Source organism: Callorhinus ursinus, unplaced genomic scaffold (genome assembly GCF_003265705.2).
Source record: "Callorhinus ursinus isolate GAN/ISIS: 27379988/994484 unplaced genomic scaffold, GSC_fseal_2.0 scaffold19, whole genome shotgun sequence".
NCBI lineage: Eukaryota > Metazoa > Chordata > Mammalia > Carnivora > Otariidae > Callorhinus > Callorhinus ursinus.
In genome coordinates this window covers 20009497-20014962 of record NW_027397081.1, presented here as the reverse complement: position 1 = coordinate 20014962, position 5466 = coordinate 20009497, and the positions used below count along the sequence as shown (strand labels likewise).

Genomic DNA, 5466 nt, shown 5'->3' with positions numbered 1-5466 from the left:
TTAGTGACCTTCTGAAACAATCTGGCCCCCAGCCAGTTTTTTCAGGGCTCCTTTGACATCTTTGTTTCTCAGAGTGTAGATGGTGGGGTTCAGCATGGGGGTGACTACATTGCCAAAGATTTGTACTGGGGTTACCAGCACCTCACTCTAAGATGGCTGGGTATAGATGAGGGCACAGGGCCTGAAAACCAGTGTGACCACTGAGAGGTGGGAGGCACAGGTGGACGCTGCCTTGCGCCTCCCCTCAGCAGAGTGCATCTTTAGGATTGCAGTGACAATACCGACATAAGAAGCAAGGATGAGGAGAAAACATGTCATGGGCACAAGGCCGATATTGGTGAAGCTCACTGTCTCAATGATGAGGGCGTTACCACAAGCCAATGTGACTACAGGGAAGATGTCACAAAAGAAATAGTCTACTTTGTTAGACCCCCAGTATGGCAGTTGGAAGGTCAGTGTGGTGAGAATTGTGGCATGAAAAGAGCTAGTAAACCAGGTGCCGGCAGCCAGCAGGGCACACACCTGGCGGTTCATGATGATGATGTAACTCAGTGGGTGGTAGATGGCAGCAAATCGGTCATAGGCCATCACCGTCTAGAGCAGGCACTCGGTGCTACCCAGGAAGTGGTAAAAAAAAAAAAAAAAAAAAAAACCTGAGACATGCAACTACCCAAGGAGGTGACTCAGTTCCTCACCAGCAGGTTAGCCAACATCTTCGGGCTGCTCACAGAAGAGAAGCCAATGTCCAGCACAGAGAGGTTACAAAGAAAGAAATACATAGGAGTGTGGAGGTGGGGATCGGACATCACGGCTACAGGATAAGCAGATTTCCTAGTACGGTGCAGAGGTAGAAGACGGAGAACACAACAAAGAGCATGGTTTCTTGCCCCTCTGTGTATGGGACGCCCAGCAGAATGAACTCTGTAACCAAAGTGTAATTCCTCATCGCCATAGAAGTTAGACTTTATCCTGGAAAGGAGGAAGAATGACAATGAGCGAATGTCCCAAGGAATGAAATTGCACTCTTTGCTACCAGTAGATTCATAAAAGGAAACAGGCTCTATCAGTGAAAAGATAATGTTTATTGTTACTTGGACTGAGGGGCAGCAAATGCCCCAGAAGGACGTGTGGTGTCTGGGGGGGGGGACACAATGCAGGTAACTTGGCTGGTATATAGACAGGTATTATTTTATTATTATCAGATGGAGAAGAACAAATGGCAAAGAGTGTAGAAGTTTTGAGAGCTGAGAGAAGACAGGAAAGACAAAGGAAGTATAAAATAAGAGAGAGAAAAGAGGAGGAATGGATTAGGCACATTTATAGTTTACATAGACTTTTCTTTCATAACCATTTGCTTCTGAAGCTTTAACAGAGTCCCAGAAGCCAGGTATAATATCTCCATTGCATAGATGATGAAGAAATGATGATTCAGGGAAGTTAAATAACTTGCTCAGGTTCTCAGATACAGATTGTGACAGATCCAGGATCGGAACCCAAGGATTCTAGATGCATCATACCATAATTGGAAAAAGAGAAAAAAGAACTATGGAAATGCAAATAAAAGAAAAATCAATATATTCTCTAAACTGAAAGGGCCTTAACAATAATTTAGCTCAATCCCTGACTTTTTAATTTGGATGCTTCCATAAACATTCTTGCCAAGTGGTTCTTGAGTCCCTCTCTAATCATTCTTATGTTAATTCTATCCCTTTGTCTATTAATGCTCAACACTCCAGACAGCTATGCAACAAAGAATGTTATCATGGCATTCTTTATTTCAGTCAACCCGCTCAAACATCTCAAGAACAATCAAAGCGATGTTGAGAACACTATGACCTAAAATTGAACTTTTCCAGATGTAAAACTATAAGGAAGATTTTTCACCCTGGTTTCTGCTAAGTGCTGGAACCATTCTTTTTTGTTGTTTTATTTTGTTTCTGCAAAATCACAGGTCCCTACATATATAGTTTAAAGGTATCCAGTTTCACCATTTTAGTATTTACCCATCACCTAAGCCTATTAAAGCATCTTTCTGAGTTTTGACTCTGTCATCCAGTATAGACTGTGTTCTTTTCAGCATGACTTTCCTTTAATCATGTGGCCTCCTGCCATCCATTTCTAAGTACTTGCCCACTAGAAGCATATATATATATTTACTCTGAAGAAATCGGTAAGAGAATCTGTCCAAAAAGGTAATAAATTCTCCTTGACTAAGACTTGGATATATTGTACCTCCTTTTCCTGATCTCAGTGGAGAAGAGATCTAGATTATGTGTAATGATTCTTTCAATTTAACTATATTTGGGGGGTTCCATTTAACACTGCACAGATGTACATACAGATTTTTTCTTATCCTATGGATAAAGAAAGTCACTGCAAAGATAGAATATTTCATGTTTCTAGAGGGATTTTTTTTTTTTTTGCTCCAAAAGAGATTAAGAAAGAACCAATTCCATGACCTTGAAAGATTTTCCTCTAAGAGCAAGAACAAGGTAAGGATGCCCAGTGATACTACTTCTAAAGAAAGAAATTAGCCAAAAAACAAAACAAAACAAAACAAACAAAAATAGACAGAAACCAAAACAAAACAAATGAAAGAAAAACACCAAAAACAAGAACAACAGCAGCAAATATCCAAACTGGAAAAGAATAAGTAAAATTTTGTAGATTACATGATCTTCTATATAGAAAACCTTGAAGACTCCACATATGCACACACACACACAAATAACCACCACAAGTGAATGGATGAAGAAAATGTTGTATATACATGCAATAGAATATTATTCTGCTTTAAAAAAGAAAAAAATTCTGTAATATGTGACAATGTGGTTGGACCTTGAGGATATTAGTCTATGTGAAATAAGCCATTCACAGAAGGACAAACACTGCATAATTCCGCTTACATCAAGCATCTAAAATAGTTAAATTGATAGAACCAAATTGTGGAATGGTGGTTGCTAGGTGGGGAGAAGGAAATGGGGATTTACTAATCAACACGTGTCGTTTTGTTTAAGCAAGATGAATAAGTTCTAAAGATTTGCTGTACAGCATTGTACCCATAGTCAATATTCTGTATTATACACCTGAAAATCTGTTACAGGTGTAGCTCTCATGATAAGTGTTCCTACCACAATACAATAAATTTAGGGGAAAAAAGTATTTCTAAAAATGAAAACAAAAGGATCACAGAGGGGCACCTGGGTGGCTCAGTCAGTTAAGCATCTGCCTTCAGCTCAGGTCATGATCTTGAGGTCCTGGATTCAAGCCCCACATTGGGCTCCCTGCTCAGCGGGAACTTCCTTCTCCCTCTCCCACCCTGCTCATGTTCTCTCTCTCTCTCAAATAAATAAATAAAATTGTAAAGAAAATGGATCACACAGACTAAAGGGAAAATCAATGCAAATAATTAAATAAATATGATACAGTGTAATAATTATAGCATTAAAGATATATGTCTGTTATAGTTATGATATGATTAATACTTTCTGTTGGGGTTTTGAGGGACATCTTCATAAAGAGTATCCAGGGTGTGTACTGTAAGATGCACTATATGAAGGAATAAAATCTTTGGATTTTAATCAGTGATGCAAAATTATGAGCTTCACATTTGAGATAAATGACTTTGATAGCAATGTATGGGGTTTTATAGGAGAAATAGTTTAGAGATAGAGAGACAAGGTAAGAATCTAAAGCAACCACCCAAACAAGGGAGGAAGAAATGATAAATTCACATACACTTAAAAAGTGAATTAATGTCTAATAAATAATAGAAAGCCTAGAGATGCTTGGGTGGCTCAGTCAGTTAAACGTCTGCCTTTGGCTCAGGTCATGATTCCAGGATCCTGGGATTGAGCCCCGTGTCTGGCTCCCCACTCAGCAGGGAGTCTGCTTCTCCCCCCCTCCCATGTGTTCTCTCTCTCAAAACAAATAAATACATTCTTTTTAAAAAAGAGACTAGGTGGATGGTAGTGCTATTAAACAGGATATGGAATTAAGTGAATTACAGAATGAAAATCAGATGATGTCTAGAAAGCAGTTGGATGTGGAACTCTGAAACTGAAAAGAAGCTCAGGACTAGACATGTAACGAAAAAATGGAAGATTACTCCTTGAATGTATGAAGTAGAAGAGTGCTGAAGATAGAACACAAGATAGAGGGATGCCTGGTGGCTCAGCTGGTTAAGTGGCTGCCTTTGGCTCAGGTCATGATCCCGGGGTCCTGGGATTGAGTCCTGCGTCAAGCTCCTTGCTCAGCGGGGAGCCTGCTTCTCCCTCTGCCTGCCATTCCCCCTGCTTGTGCTCTCTCCATCTCTCTCTCTCTGACAAATAAATAAATAAAATTTTTAAAAAAAGAACACAAGATAGAGCACAAGAAAAGGGCTGGGAGCATCTGAGAAGTGTGGGGAGTTCTGAGGCCATTTTTCACTCCTTCCCCTCACCACTCCCCAGATTATTCTGTGGCTCAGATATACTGTTAAAATCAGTGTATTTAAGTAAACAAATGAAAATAACAATCATTTAGCACTCACTCTCAGCTAGAAAGGCATTACTCTAAGCCTTTTATATACATTAATGTACTTAATCCTCTTAATAACCACCTATAGTGGATACTATTATTATTCCTGACTTACAGAAGAGTAAACTGAGTCATAGAAGGTTAAGTAATTTGCCAAATTACTTTAACATTACCAGGCAGTAATTTCTGGAGCTAAATAGAGATCTTATGAGGTCTTGGGCTAAATTGAATCATGTGATTATGGTCGGTCTATTTTAGGAGATGATTATTTCAAAGTTTCTTAGAGCTCAGTCCAGGTTCTATGTTGGAGAGGGGGAAAAAAAAAGCCTTATACAGTTGTGTGGCTTAAGCTTCACAGGGTGAGTCAAACACTTCACTGGACACAGAAAAGACTATAGGATGAGTGCTAACTTCATGTACGACAGTATTGAAGTGAATTCCACAAAGTGACACATTAAGCAACGCTAGTCCTGTGAATGACTCTCCAGAAACAAGTACACTGTAAGTATGTTAAGATAGTGACTTCAAGATGTAATGTATGGTGATTAACATAACAATAAAAAAATTTAAAAAAAAGATAGAGACTTCAAATTTCTTCTCTTCAGCAAGTCCCAAAATCCATGAGAACAGTTATGCTAAGGGATATTTAACAATCGGGGAGCCCAAATTTTAAGGTTCCAGTAGTTAATCCCATAGTACAGTTCTTTAACTGTAGACATGTCTTTATCATCATGAGACAAACGAGGGCCATGGCACAGGCTTATATATTGGAACTCATGCAGAATAAATCTTAGATGATTCATTCTGAAAGGAAGCAAAAAGATGATCTCAGTTTGTGCCTCGAATACTACATGAAGAGGTGAATATCAGGAACAAAGAAATTTGCCCAATGTCGTAGACAAGGTAGGTGTGATTCTCAGTGAGTTATACCTAATCCCTTGACATCAT

General features: G+C 39.1%; 1 pseudogene; it reads right to left on the bottom strand.

The window, feature by feature from the left end:
* LOC112840553 (olfactory receptor 10D3-like) lies at positions 1 to 952 on the bottom strand (annotated as a pseudogene).
* Between the last annotated feature and the right edge of the window lie 4514 nt (positions 953 to 5466).